Genomic DNA, 15,150 nt, shown 5'->3' with positions numbered 1-15,150 from the left:
TATCCTCTCTCTCTCTCTCTCTCTCTCTCTCTCTCTCCCCCTATTTCCTCTCTCTTTCTCTATCTCTCCCTCTTTCCTCTTTCCTCTCTCCCTCTCTTTCTCTCTCTCTCTCTCTCTCTCTCTCTCTCTCTCTCTCTCTCTCTCTATTTCTCTCTCTTTCCCCTCTTTCTCTATCTCTCCCTCTTTCCTCTATCCCTCTCTTCCTCTTTCTATCTCTCCCTCTCTCTCTCTCTCTCTCTCTCTCTCTCTCTCTCTCTCTCCTTCTCTCTCTCTCCTCTCTTTCTCCCTCTCTTTCTCTATCTCTATCTCTCCCTCTCTTTCTCTCTTTCTCTATGTCTATCTCTATCCCTCTCCCCCCCCCCCCCCCCTCTCTCTCTCTCTCTCTCTCTCTCTCTCTCTCTCTCTCCCTCCCTCTTCCCCTCTTTCTCTATCTCTCCCTCTTTCCTCTCTCTCTCTCTCTCTCTCTCTCTCTCTCTCTCTCTTCTTTCTCTATCTCTCCCTCTCTCCCTCTCCTCTTTCCTTTATCCCTCTCTTTCTCTTTCTATCTCTCTCTCTCTCTCTTCTACCCCTCTATTTCTCTTTCTCTCTCTCCCTCTCTATCTCTCCCTCTTTCCTCTCTCTCTCTCTCTCTCTCTCTCTCTCTCTCTCTCTTCTACCCCTCTCTTTCTCTTTCTCTCTCTCCCTCTCTATCTCTCCCTCTTTCCTCTCTCTCTCTCTCTCTCTCTCTCTCTCTATCCAACAAAAACGAAGCCTTTTTTTTGACCTAGTAGATAGCAGTTCACTCTTTTGATCATAACCTCTTCATCTGAATTCTGATTTGGGTGATCTATAGCCTCAATCAAAGAGGACAAAGCTCTCTACACATTGATGTAAAGACATAAATTTTCAATGTTATGGAAGGCGTTTCTCTAGCAGCATTTCCGAAGTGAACAAGTTTAAGAAAATTGACTCTCATCTCTTATTTTACATACAATGTCTTCTGGCACTTGCAAGGTTTTTTTTTCTTCAACAAGGTCTAGAACCATTGTGGAAAATGATCCAAAATCTCCTAAGTGTGGAGATAGCAATAGAACCACCCGACCAACGACATCAAAAACCATGATCATGGCATACTTGGTATCATTGCAAGAGACCGTAAACAAACAAGCTGAAGACTTACGAGCACTTGCAATGGATAATGGCACACTAAGGGTACTTGTGGTTAAGAATGAGAATCTCAAGAGGAAACTTGAGATGCAACAACATGTTTGGTGGAACTTGAAGAGGAAGTCAAGGAATGTAAATGCTCTCTTGCGGACTTGAACACTTTGAAAGAGCGGATGAGCAAAGTAGAGCATGACCATGTATTAAAAGAGGAGACATTTGTAACCATGAGCCGGGATGTAAGCGACATGAAAACTGTATGCACAAACAAGTCTTGGGCTGATGTACATGGTAGCAATGTGGTTTCTAATTTCTCACTCATGCAAGCTATGGTTCAAACAAAGAATGTCGAGAATGTGTGTGAGGTCCCCTCCCCGATACCATAACCTTTTGGCAACAGGAGGGCACCAGACAGGTCGCTAGGCCCTATTCGATTGAGAAAACATAGTCAATATAAGCAAGATTATAATGGACAGGCTCTCGTCACAGAGTAACTTGAGTCCGAACCATTAAAAAGGATTCCTAGCCCTTTCTCACAGGGAAAGCGTGAATTGTTACAATACTATGACGCTCCTAATTCTCACCTTCCGAGAGAGAGAAACCCCAATTGCCTTTTTTCCCATACTTTTAGAGGCACGTACAATTGGAATTCTCAACTCTTGGCACAATGAGTCTCTAATTCTCTCTTTTACAAGAGGGAGAGGAGAGTTTATCGACTAATCGAGACCACCCATCCTTGACTAGCAACCTGAGCAAGTCCCCACTTTCCACCCCCACACTCACATTTTGTTCTGCTTGTTTTCTAATTACTACCACATGATTATTCATACACAAAGTTTCTTCTTTTGGTTTCCATCACAAGTTCATTAAGACAGCCCTTCAACCAATTTCAAATCAGCACCAAGACAATCCTTTTCGAAGAAAAACAACATACGATCCTTCTTCATCAAAATATCCCAACCCCAAGAGTTCGCTCCTCTTGGTGAGAGTTTATTGCTCTCGGTGTCTTTAGTTGCCCATACAACTAAATTATCTTGCAATCTGGGCACCAACCCACAATGATAACTTGCAATCTTGGCAACAATCCGCAAGTACTATCTTGCATTCTGGGCACCAACCCGCAAGATGTGTGCAACCATATGCACTGCTTTAGCGTTCACTCCACTAAGCTCTCCTCCCTGGATATCAAAGGGAGTTTTGACTATATCAGTATAGGATTTTGAATGAAGAAGGTTTGAGAGTTCTTCTAATAGGCAAAAATTTCTTTTCTTCGTGCAAACAGATTACTTTCCAAACAATCTTTCACTCTTCAAAGAAAATTATATAAAACATATGCCATAATTTGTGATGGTTTTATGATCCATAGAGATTGTTTTCCCTTTTTCTATTCTATCGTCTATGCAATGAATGCAAATACTTAACAAAACTCCTTCTAACCTTGTCTAGTGTAGGATCATTGCCTGGCGAGTTTCGTGGCACATCGTCCAAGGTAATTCTTTTTCCTTTATCAGCTTCTCCTCTAGTACTAGCCTCATCATTGTGAGTCTCACTAACACGGGTCCTTTTTGGGGCCATCTTGTCTCTAACTAACGTTAAAATGTATAAGAACTAATTGTGTAAAAACCAATTTGATAATAAGGTTGATGGAATGTTAATTTCATTTATTCTTACACTTCTATTCCAATGATTTATGCTTATGGTAGGCAAGAAATTTTATGTAAGGTCTAATAGACAATACTCATTTACTCCATCCATTTATGCACTAATCTCATGATTAATCACTTATATATACTTGCAAGAACAATCCATCATTTAAGTTGGACAATTCTTGAATATGCTTAGCTAATTCATGCAAATATTTAGGTTACATTGATGAAGAATTGTGCATGCAGCCTACACAATCAATTATGTAATCGAGCGGTGAGACCTTCATTACTTTGTAATGTAGAGAAATTACCATAAAATAGATATAATGATTGTTGACTTCCAATTGAGGATAGGTAAATAAGAGTATAGCATTTGATAGTAGAGTAGCAATTGGAAAGGATTCCAATTGAATGATAATGTATGGAAGCAATTGGAAAGGATTCCAATTGAGAGAAGAGATTGATAATAGCTTGATTAAAAATAGATTTACATTACCCAATGTGCTTTGGAGGTATTGATCTCTCAAAGATTTGATGTACAAGCCACCAAGTTGATTGCCACAGCAGTAGAGATCCCTTCTCCCAAATGTGTTCAAGTGTGTATAAAATTGAGTGTGAATGGACTTTATATAGGGGTTTGGAGGTTTCTCGAGTTCCCAGGCATGCCCATAACTCCCTTGCTTGCCCCCTCTTGCCAAATGAAGGATTAGAGGTGTCACAAGCCTCTCACTTACCACTAGAGGTGTCCCCTTTTACCCAATTGAGTGATACACCTCGTATATTTACCCATGCTTAGGGTCAACATACCATAAGAGATGGGCTATGGCCATGGGTCATTTATGGTCATACATACACATACCCATACATACACATGCACATACATGCTCATGCGTATGCATACATATGCATACCTTAGGCTTAGGATTTAATCTATTAACATTAGGATGAAAATTAATTGTCTAAAGTGAGCTTGGCTTGTCAGAATTCAATTCTGAAACTTGCTATTAAAAGACGAGCTTGAGGATGACAGACTAAGGTGTCAGATGCACACACCTGCTATTTAGTAGTTTTTGAGACAGACAACTATTTTTATGGAAATTCAAGATGGGATAGATTTAGACGAGACGGTCGCGTATAGGTGGCTGTAAGCACCTCAAAACTTTCTATTTTTGGACAAAATTGATAAACAAGTAAAATTTTTATTTTTTAAAATCTTACAATAATATATTTAACATTGGCTCATCAAAGCTGGAAAAATTACCAAAAATAGTAACTTTTTGTTTATGACCAAAATTGTCTGATATGTATTCCATTACATGGGAATCCCCTTTCCAAGGGTGGCAGAGACCTTACAATGTAGATGTGGAGGAGTTGAAGGAATGGAAGCGACGTTCCACGAGCATTGTTATTCATGGAATTCCCGAAGAGAAGTTAGAGACACCGCCTTCTCTTGCCATTGTTATCGAAGATTTCTTGAAAATCCACTTTGGCATGTGCAGAGTTATGATCTATAGAGCACATAGAGTGGGGAAGAAAGGAGCTCCTTGCTTGGGAGAACGGCCAATTGTATGCACCATGCCAGATGAGACCCAAGCAATAGATTATCCTTGATAATAGTTGGATCTATTTGAGGGATACAAAATGTTTTGTATGTGAATATCACACTATTAAGCAGCAAAATATACGTCGCAATGTAGATGAGGAAAAGAATAATAAAAACAAGGAGATCTCTCATGAAGAAAATGTGCCCAAGGAGGAGGCAAGTCCCTCTAGCAAATAGGGATGCGTGACCTATGAGACCGAGTTACAATTGAAAATATGATTTCGGGATTGTAATGGATACCCAAAGAATGCCGGGGTTGGCATTGATGAACTAACAAGCAAAGCGGATGTTGTACTTCTTGTTGGAACTTGGGAGCATGATACACAAAGGATTAACGGCTTGGTGGATTACAATGTATATGCATTGATGTGGTCAAAGAATCTCAAGCAACGAAGAGGACAAGGAGCTATAGCATGTATGGTTAAGAAAGGATTGGAAGATTTTGTATCAATTGTGAAAGATGACAAGTACAAACGTTATGTATGGCTGAAAATTATGACACCAAAAAGAGCACCCATTTTTGTAGCCTGTTGCTACATTCCTCATCGTGATTCCCCCTTTTATGCTTGCATGGATAGAGATCAACCAATTTTTGATTTAGAAGAGGACATTGCTTATTTCAAAGGTGAAGGTAATGTTATTGTATTTGGGGATATGAATGCTCGCACAAAAACATTGCAACATGATACGCAACAATTTGATATGCCATACATTTCAAGGGAGTTGGAGGAAGTTCACTTGTATGACTGTACTTCAATGGATGAGAAAGAGCCGGATCACTATGGAAAGTTACTTTTACACATGTGTAATAGAACACATATGCTCACTGCCAATGGTGTATCTTTGTGGAGTGGAACCAGTGGATTTACATGTAGGAGACATAATGGGGACAGTGTGATTGACTATATGCTACTCTGTGAAGCCATCATGTATCGCATAAAGAGTTTTATGTTTGGCCAATGGACCCCAGAATCCGACCATCACACCTTATGTATTGCCCTTTCATGTGGAGAAGCAACTAAGCATGATACTATCAACCAAAGGAATGAGAAATTATCACTATGTATGGATCTCAAACGGTCACCAACGTACATTGAAATGGTTGAGAAAAAATTTTGGATAACAAAGATTCAATATGATGCACCATCGAAAACTAAATGGAAAGCTTTGAAGAAAGCTATTTGTTCTTGTGCCGAAGAATGCTTTACCATAAAGCATCTCCATGGTATCAACAAAGACACATCACGCAAAAGGTGGTTTGATAAAGAATGTCAAGATGCTCGAAAATCCTTGATAAAGCTTAATGCTACTATGGACAAAGACATCTATCAAAGTCATTTGCATACATACAAGGCATTGATTCAAAAGAATACAAGAAGATGGGAAGTAAAGCAACAGCTTTTTCAAGTCCAAGAAAAGGCACATGCATGTGGAAGATTTTGGAGAAACTTGAGAAACAAGCAGGTTGCGAATTTTGGTAACTTGAGTCTTGTGGATATGTACACACATTGTAGGCAATTATATGAGCATGCAAATGCTGAAAAAGTGTCATTTTATGGTTCACTTCCATGTATTCCCTCTTTTTTTACTATTGAGGATGTATGTGGTGGGCTTGAAAAGTTGGCCACTTGCAAAGCGGGAGATCTTCAAGGTATCAAGCCAGAGGTGATCAAATGGATGGGAGATTTTACCCATGAGTGGATGTGTGATATGTTCAACCTTGCACTTCAACATGGTATGCCTTATGATTGGAGTACTAATTGGGTTAATCCATTGCATAAAAGAGGGGAGGAAAGAATGTAAACAATTTACCGGACTATAATGATTGGGTCTCTTATGGAAAAGTTGTTTGGGTGCATAATGGAGATGAAATTGAGTGATTGGGCTCAAGATAATGACAAGTGTGCAAAGGGACAAGTGGGTTTTCGTCGATTCCATAGCACCATTGATCATCTTATCACTCTTTGTGTTCTCATGGAGGAAAGTCGGTTGAATGGCAAGAGATTGTATTGTTGTTTTGTGGACTTTAAGAAAACCTTTGATATGATTTCACATAACAATTTGTGGAGAAGGATGGAAGAACTCCAAGTGCCAAGTGAGTTTATGCTTGCGGTTTCTCAAATCTATGAGAAGGTGATTTGTCAACTGCGTATGGGAAGAGAAATTTCAAAAAAAAATTGTAAGAATATTGGGGTTAAACAAGGATGTCCATTGTCATGAACTCTCTTTGGTCTATGCATCGATCAATTGGAACAAATGGTACTTGAATTTATGCAAGAAGAAGGCATTGAAGAGGTCACTATTTGCAATGTGGGAACCATGCTTTTGTTGTATGCGGATGATGTAGTGCTTCTAGCACACACTTTAAAAGATGCACAAAAGCTTATGGTTGTCTTTGAGAACTTTCTCTTGCATAGTGGGCTGATTGTGAATGAATCCAAAACAAAGGTTATGCTTGTGAAAACCAACCATAAGGAGAAGCCATGGATCGTGTACAACAATGAGACACTTGAAGCTGCTGAGAGCCTTAAGTACCTTGGCCTTGAGGTTCCGTCCAATCACAAGTGACATGAATGTGCTATACGTCGTTTGGAAGTGGGAAAGAGAGCATATTATGCATTTAAGAACATGTGCAATGTAGGAAACATCAAGTGTTGGGCTCTCAAGAAGTATCTTTTTGATGCATTGGTGACACCTGTTCTTCTTTATGGAGTTGAAGTGTGTGGCGGGAGCATCTCAAAGTCTACTTGGAAAGAGTTTGAGAATGTCCAAAAGTGTTTTCTTACAAACTTTCTCCAAGTTAAGACACAAACACCATATATCCTCCTACTTCTTGAGTCGGGATCTCTTCCAATTGAGGTTATGGACATGGAAAGGGTTGTGGAGTACATGATAAAGATGCGTCAAAACTCCTCACATCAACTTCCTACAATTGCATAGGAAGCAAGAAAAAAAGTTTAAAACATGCATAAAAAAAAGATCTTTAGCACAGGATGGATGCAAGACATAAAGAAGTGGTTTGGGAGATGGGATGCATTACACTTGCTACATGATGCTTCAATTGACTCCCAAGTGAATGAAGCTTTTCTACAATGCCAATGTATTACAGCTTAGCAGAAATCCGGTGGGTCATGCTTCATACATTACACCATCCATATTGCCCCCAACTACAAAACTATGTTCTTTGTTGAAAGAGGAAACCGTACTCACAGTTACATGCTTGATCCTATCCCCTTGTCGGTGATACGCACTATTGAAGCCATTCGGCTTAGCTCCCATTTTGTTCGATGCAAGATAGGGCGTTGGGGCAATGGAGAAGAGTCAAATCAATTGTGCACATTATGCTCACTGCAAGTTTGAGAGTTTGAGTACAACACACTACTAGAGTGATTAGCTTTTGGTCACATCCGAACTTGCTTCTCTCACATTCTCAACCATAACTTAGATATACACACTTTCCTCTCCCAGCCACAGTGTGGGCTCTCCATTGCGACTCGCATCAACACAGTTTTGGAGCATCGAGAGTCACTCATCAGCCATACAACACACTACATCACATGTAACTTTGGTCCCATAGGTCATATTTGACCTCCGAGGATGATAATAAAATCTATCTCTCTCTCTCTCTCTCTCTCTCTCTCTCTCTCTCTCTCTCTCTCTCCCTCCCTCCTCTACCTCTCTCTATTTCTCTCCCTCTTTATCTCTCTATCTCTCTCCCTCTTTCCTCTCTCTATCTCTCTCTCTCTCTCTCTCTCTCTCTCTCTTCTCTCTTCTCTCTTCTCTCTTTCTCTCTCCCTCTCTCTCTCTCTATCTCTCTCTCTCTCTCTCTCTCTCTCTCTCTCTCTCTCTCTTCCTCTCTTCCTCTCTTCTATCTTTCTATTTCTCTATTTCTCTTTCTCTCGCTCCCTCTCTATCTCTCCCTCTTTCCTCTATCTCTCTCCCTCTCTCTCCCCCCCCATGTCTCTCTCTCTCTCTCTCTCTCTCTCTCTCTCTCTCCTCTCTCTCTCTCTCTCTCTCTCTCTCTCTCTCCCCCCCCCCTCTCTCTCTCTCCCTCTATCTATCTTTCTCTCTATCTCTATCTCTCTTTTCCCTCCCTCCCTCCCTCCCCTCTCTCTTGCTCTCTCTCTCTCTCTCTCTCTCTCTCTCACACACACACACACCCACACACACACACACACACCCACACACACACACACACACACACACACACACACACACACACACACACACACACACACACATACAAAAATCTAACAAATCTAGCACGAAGGGACCCTAACAAATCTAACATTTGTAAACAAGCAGATATTTCCTATCATGCACGAAGAGACATTTTAACAACGCAACCATTTTTGAAATGAACAAGGTATGTCATGATATATCTATCTTTCTCGTCAAGTTTTAGAGTTTATGCATACGTCTGTGTGTGTGCATGTTACTATGAGTATGTTTGTGGAGTAGAAAACAATAGGGAAAGGTGGGGAGGGGGGGGGGGGGGGAGAGCTTGAGATGTAGTGATGGCGGAGAGGAAGGAGGACATGATATGCAGCTAAAACACGACATACTCTACCCTCCTTCTCTATTTTCGGCACCAGGCATTACCACAGCTATTACCGCTCTTATTACTGCGCCGTCTATTACCGTGATAAGTCATTTCAAACGGATACAAACGTATTCAAGGTTGCCGGGGGGAGGGGGACAAAACCACCCCCTCTACCCTTAGATATCAATTATTTTATTTCTTAACCTTTTGAGTTTTTTGATGAAGATTTTTTTTAATGAGTATTTTATATTGTAGTACTTTTAGATGTTTATTAATTGAACTTTCTAAGTCCACTGTTATTTAAAAATAAGTTTAGCACTCATTGCAGTTTATTCTCTTTGAATTTAACTTCATGTTTTTTTATATTTAGAACTTTCTCTAATTAATTATTTATTTTTCAAGGCAGATGACTATATAAAAAATTTAGCACGTGTGCAGGACATGGATTGGGATGATCGTGGCCCCCCCTGGAGGCTCTTAGTGCAATCAATGGCTCAAGGAAAAACTCCCTTGTTCTTGCTCCAAGTGAAAACAGGCAATCCCTCGCTTGAGACGCATTGCATTGGAGCACATGGAGAACGAAGGGCTCTGGCATCCTCAAAAAAACGCTCGAAGAGATGAGAGCGCCACTTACCCATCGCTTGAGGAGGTTTCCCATTGGTGTGTGTTCGGTGGTGGTGCACCGACACGCAAGGCCGAACGGCAGAGGCAAGAGCCATTGGACAATTTGGGTGCACCGCATGGTGATCCTCCCGTTGGCTCTACTTCAACATCTTCTATGGCATCTCAGTTGCACTTTGAGATAGAGGATGAGCACATGTTGGACATGTGTGATGAGTTACTAGCTCATGAGTGCAACGTGTGCAAGGAGGATTGTCAGCCCTGCACTCAACGGGTAGTGGCAACGGAGGATAAATTGATGGTGAGTGCCCGAACACCTCTTTATGACAGTGTACAATACTTGGTGCTCCAGGCATTGTTGGAAGTCCTAAACTTCCAAGCAAAATTTGGTTGGAGAAATGCAAGTGCTGATGCACTCCTTAGGTGAGTATGAAATATGGATTTTTATATACTCTTCACTCACTATTCCTTTCCATCTCCTAGCAGTTGTACTAATACGCTGTTTGTTGTAGTTTGATGGGCAAAATGTTGCCAAAAGATCACCACATGCCTCCAGATCATCGACGAGTTAGATTGTATGTCACTGCACTTAGAATGGAGTATGAGCACATCCATGCATGCATCAATGATTGCATGCTATACTGCAATGAGCACGCACATGCTACCTCATGTCCCGTGTGCGGGGAGGCACGATACAAGACCAGAGTGAGCGGGGCGCACCAACCCCGCAAGGTATTGAGGCAATTTTCATTAATTCCTTGCATTCAAGACATGTTTAAAAGCAGGCCTATCGTGGAGCTTCTTGTATGGAACGCCAACCACCGCTCAAATGATGGAATGTTGCGTGTCTCTGCCGATTCCCATGCATGGAGGCACATCAAAACTCAATGGCCAGAGTTTGGGTTGGAGCCACGACACTTGAGGCTTGGGTTAGCAACAAGTGATGGTGTCAACCCCTTTGTCACTAAGTCTACTTCATGGAGCACTTGGCCTGTGGTGATCGTCAACTACAATATTCCACCATGGGAGACAACCAAGAAGGGCAATATACTTCTTTCCTTGCTTGTGCCAGGGAAGTACAAACTATCAATATTGATGTCTATCTCAAGCCCCTCATCCAAGAGTTGGAGGAGTTATGGAGAGGCATTTCTGCTGTTGATGTCCTACTTGCAAAGGGGCGGAGAGAAGCCATTGTGAGGGGAATCCTTATGTGGACTATGCACGACTATCCTGGGATTGGCAAGATTTTTGGTAACCCATTTTTCCTCTTGTTTTCTATCTCTCTCTCCCTTTAGTTCATTCATATCTCTAAGGATATGATATGTATGTAGGGTTGTCCACATCAGGGCACAATGCATGTCCTACTTGCAGGGCATTGTTGGTGACATAGAGGCCCGATGCCTTGCGCAAGGTAATCTATCCAAATAAGCATCGTTTCTTACCCGAGGGCGTAGCAAGCACAAGGCTCCAAAAAATGGGAAGACCCCTCCAAAGCTCATGATGGAAGATTGGGCAACCATTTGGAAAGAGAACCACAACAACAATCCGGCTCCATGTCCTCCACCAAAAGGTATATCAAGGTATTCCATATTTGTAAGGCTTCCATATTGGAAGGAATTAAAAATACAACACCTCTTGGATCCCATGCACATATTGAAGAATATAGCCCAAAAACTATGGGACCACATTATTGGCAAGAAGGACTCTTTGGGTGCAAGAGAGGATTTGAGGCTTTTGAAACGTCTCCCCGCCTATGCTACTCCACATCGTGCCCCCAATGGAAAGATCGTGCTTCCTAAAGCACCATGGATGCTATCCAAAGGTGAATTAGACAAAGTGGAAGGTGCCATTGCTTCTATTCGCACACCAACAGGATACATGTGCTACATACGAAAACATGGCTGCCCTCCAAAATACCCAAGATAACACAATATCTAGCATAAACTGATAAATCTGCATACCTGGCGATTCCCATAGCACATAAACCACAACGTATGCGAACAGAGAGAGACTGAGAGTGACACAAAAAAAGAGCACGTGTAGGCGCACCTCCTAGAGTGGAGTGCTACGCCAGCATGACTAGAGAGAAGAGAGGAGAGGAGAGAAGAGAGACACAAGCATTGGGTGCAATCTCCCCCCCTGCAAGAGTGACCATTTCCCTCTTACACGTATTTGTTCTATAGATTTCTTGAATGGTCATATTTGTTACAAACTGGCCGGCCAGTCATAAATGGCCAAAGCTCATAAAAGAGCACTTGAATAATAGAATGTATATAAAATATGATATCCTTTTGCAATAGCCTAGCTCGGTCAATCCTTTTCCACCTGTCAGCTGCACAAATAGAAAAATACCAATTCCATAACATACCTTGCCGTTGGAAAGCAACTGTGCTCAGTTGTTGCGAAGATAAAAATCTGCAAACAATACTCGTAAAAAACAATGATTAGAAATCTATATCAAAACTATTACATAGTAAAAGAAAAATTCATCAAATTAGACAACATTGCTTATGCCTGCCGTCATCCACATACTACCTATTCTAGTGTCCCATACCACTAGAATAAGCAGAATATGTCACACCTTGATGAATCAGGATATTATCGGTCACACTCATCATTCAATAATCAATTTTCATCAATCTCAAGTCCAATACTGTCACGACAGAAAAGCATCAAATACCAATTTCAAATCCAAATCCAACTATCTGCCAACATATACCCATTGCAAATCCAAATACAAATATTCTCATTTTGTATACCCGGGTAACAAAATCATACCAGTTACAGTGGTGGCCAGCCACTACAACATGGTTTTGTGATCGGCGTTGCCTCATGCGGCGAGTCTGCACCAATAAGACGTGTTGCCTAGATCGGCGAATCTGCACTAATGCTACCTGAATCAACAAATCTGCATTTTTATTGTTTAAAAATCGTGAATCTGTAGTTGGTTGTTGTGCTGCCTAAATCGGCGAATCTGCACTAGATGAGCATTAACACACTGCCTAAATCGGCGAATCTGTGTGCCTGTGACCAATGGACTAGTCATGGCTTAAAAAGTGGAAAATAAAAGACCTGTTTGATATGAAATTGGAATAGAGTTGAATGTGGAAGCATGTACAAAATGCTAGCAATCATCGCACACCAACTGAGCTCATGTAAGTAGTGGTATGACAAGTCATCTCAGTAAAGATTTCAATCAAAGTAAGTACGAGCCATGATATTAGAAACAATAGATTTTGCAGCTTATAACATATGTGAACAAGTAAAGGAGCTCCCTCTCCTAAAAATAACTGGTGATATTCTTACTTATTGGAAAATTGCTTAGGTATAGTCTTGTGAAAACGCATGTAAATAGAGTTACTTGAAAGAAATTAAACATAGCGAGCATGGATTTATCAAACTCTTATTAAACTATAGGATTTTTGTATAGGAAGTTGGTGTAATAGGTGATGGATAATCTATAGACCTTAACATAAGAAAGGAGGTAGAATAAGGGAAAGGGTGGTGTATTTGTATATGGGTCTAAATATACATAGAGACAGATTACATGGTAGATGATCTTCACAGATAATAGATAAAATGATAAATTTCATACCTAGAGGGTTGCCAAGATGTTAGCATTGTATCGAGCTTTATCTGCAAAAGTGTTTCTCAAAGACAAAGCACTTACAATTTCTGTTCAATTTAAGAACAATATAATCATACAGTAAATAAATTGTGATGATAGAATTGATGCAAAGTTGGATTATTTCACTACAACATAACATGAAGATATGGACGCATCATATATCGACGGCCATGCCTTTCCACGCGTATATCGACGTAATTGCAGCTCGTCGATATACGCATCGCAATGTGCGTCGATATACGCGTGGAAAGACATGGTTTGCCACACGTATATCGATGAAAATTCCCACGGGTATATCGACGCAAAAAAAATTGGGGGAAAAAAGTGAAAACCCGCGCGCAGGGGCCATTTTTGCCTACAACGTGCGAGCTCAGATCTTGGCCAAAACCTGCTGCGCAGGTATTATGTCACTCTCCCCCCCCCTCCCAACCCCCCCCCCCCCCCCCCCCCCCCCCCCCCCCCCCCCTCTCTCTCTCTACATCGTGTGTGTGTGTGTGTAGGAGAGAGAGAGAGAGAGAGAAATGTGTGTGTGTGTAAATAAGAAATTAAAAATCTAGAGAGAGAGAGAGAGAGAATTAATGTATGCGTAGGAAATTAAAACTAAAGGAAAAAAAATTAAAGAGAAAAATGAAATGAAATGTTATATTAATGTCTTCAAAAGTCCAAAGTGACCTATGAGACAAGAAAGTTACAATGTGGTGGATCTGATACAAAGTCAGAGTAACAAGATGACAAAATAAAATATTATGGAATCCTAAACTGTTGGGTGTGGACTAAATGGCTAAAACAGCTAGCTGGGATAGTTAGATCATAGAAGATCCAACATTTGTCTCGCTAGTGGATCTCATCAATCTCCTCCATGGTCAGTAGTCTGACCGGGCGTTGTGCATGTCCAGCCAAAGTGACCTGGATCCTCTGATGCAGCCTCTGTCAATGTTGTGTAGTCCTCCACAGTAGTGGGTGTCTGGATCTCCCGAGCTCAGTCGCTTATTCGATCAGTAGAGAGATAGGGAAGTAAAGAGCGAGAGAGAGAGAGAGAGAGAGAGAGAGAGAGAGAGAGAGAGAGAGAGAGATATGAAAACAGAGAGAGAGAAAGAGATAGGGAATAGAGAGAGAGAGAGAGAAAGAGAGTGATATATATATATATATATATATATATATATATATATAGAGAGAGAGAGAGAGAGAGAGAGAGAGAGATAGTGAGAGCGAGATCAAGAGAGAAAGAACGAGAGATAGGGTACGTAGACATAGAGAGAGAAATAGAGAGTGATATATATATTTATAGAGAGAGAGAATTAACTAGAGATAGCTATAGTGGTAGAGAGAGAGAGAGATAGTAGATAGAGAAAGAGAGAGAGAGAGAGAGAGAAAGAGTTAGGTTGGCTGACCAATTGTGTGAAAAGGACAGAAACTCTCTCTATCCCTCTCTCTCTCCCTCTAGAAGAAACTATGGAACTAAAAGAGGCAAAGAGGTTTTGCCCGCTACATGCATTGCCATGTACACCTGGGAGTGCACGCATGTGTTTACCCATATAGGATTTGACCAATAAAGATGAGATTTTGACCTGGTGGTCTTGATCTCCGTACACCTCTCGACCGAGGTGTACGGTTTACATTGTGAGGAGTATATATATATATTAAAGCAACATTCATAATCATTGTAGATGGCAACGTCATCAACTAACATGGAGGAAAAGATTGCATGCTTGTGGACGCTCTGCAAGTATCAAATCCTGCGCAAGCGTAGGATATGTAATGAGCATGTGCACAAGTACGAAGAGTTTGCTAGAGCAACCGTACAGAATCTACGATACGACTCCTATGGAACGGGCATTGATTTTCGTGACATAGCACCTACATCTGAGAGAGAGAGAAAAAGGATTATGCGCGAAGGTCCGACCAATATAGAGCCAAGGATGGAAGCAGACAAGGGCTTACAGAGAGAAGACGATGGCATGGAGGA

This window comes from Adiantum capillus-veneris, chromosome 18 (assembly GCF_014529385.1).
Source record: "Adiantum capillus-veneris isolate H3 chromosome 18, ASM1452938v2, whole genome shotgun sequence".
NCBI lineage: Eukaryota > Viridiplantae > Streptophyta > Polypodiopsida > Polypodiales > Pteridaceae > Adiantum > Adiantum capillus-veneris.
Note: the sequence above shows the minus strand (reverse complement) of the source record.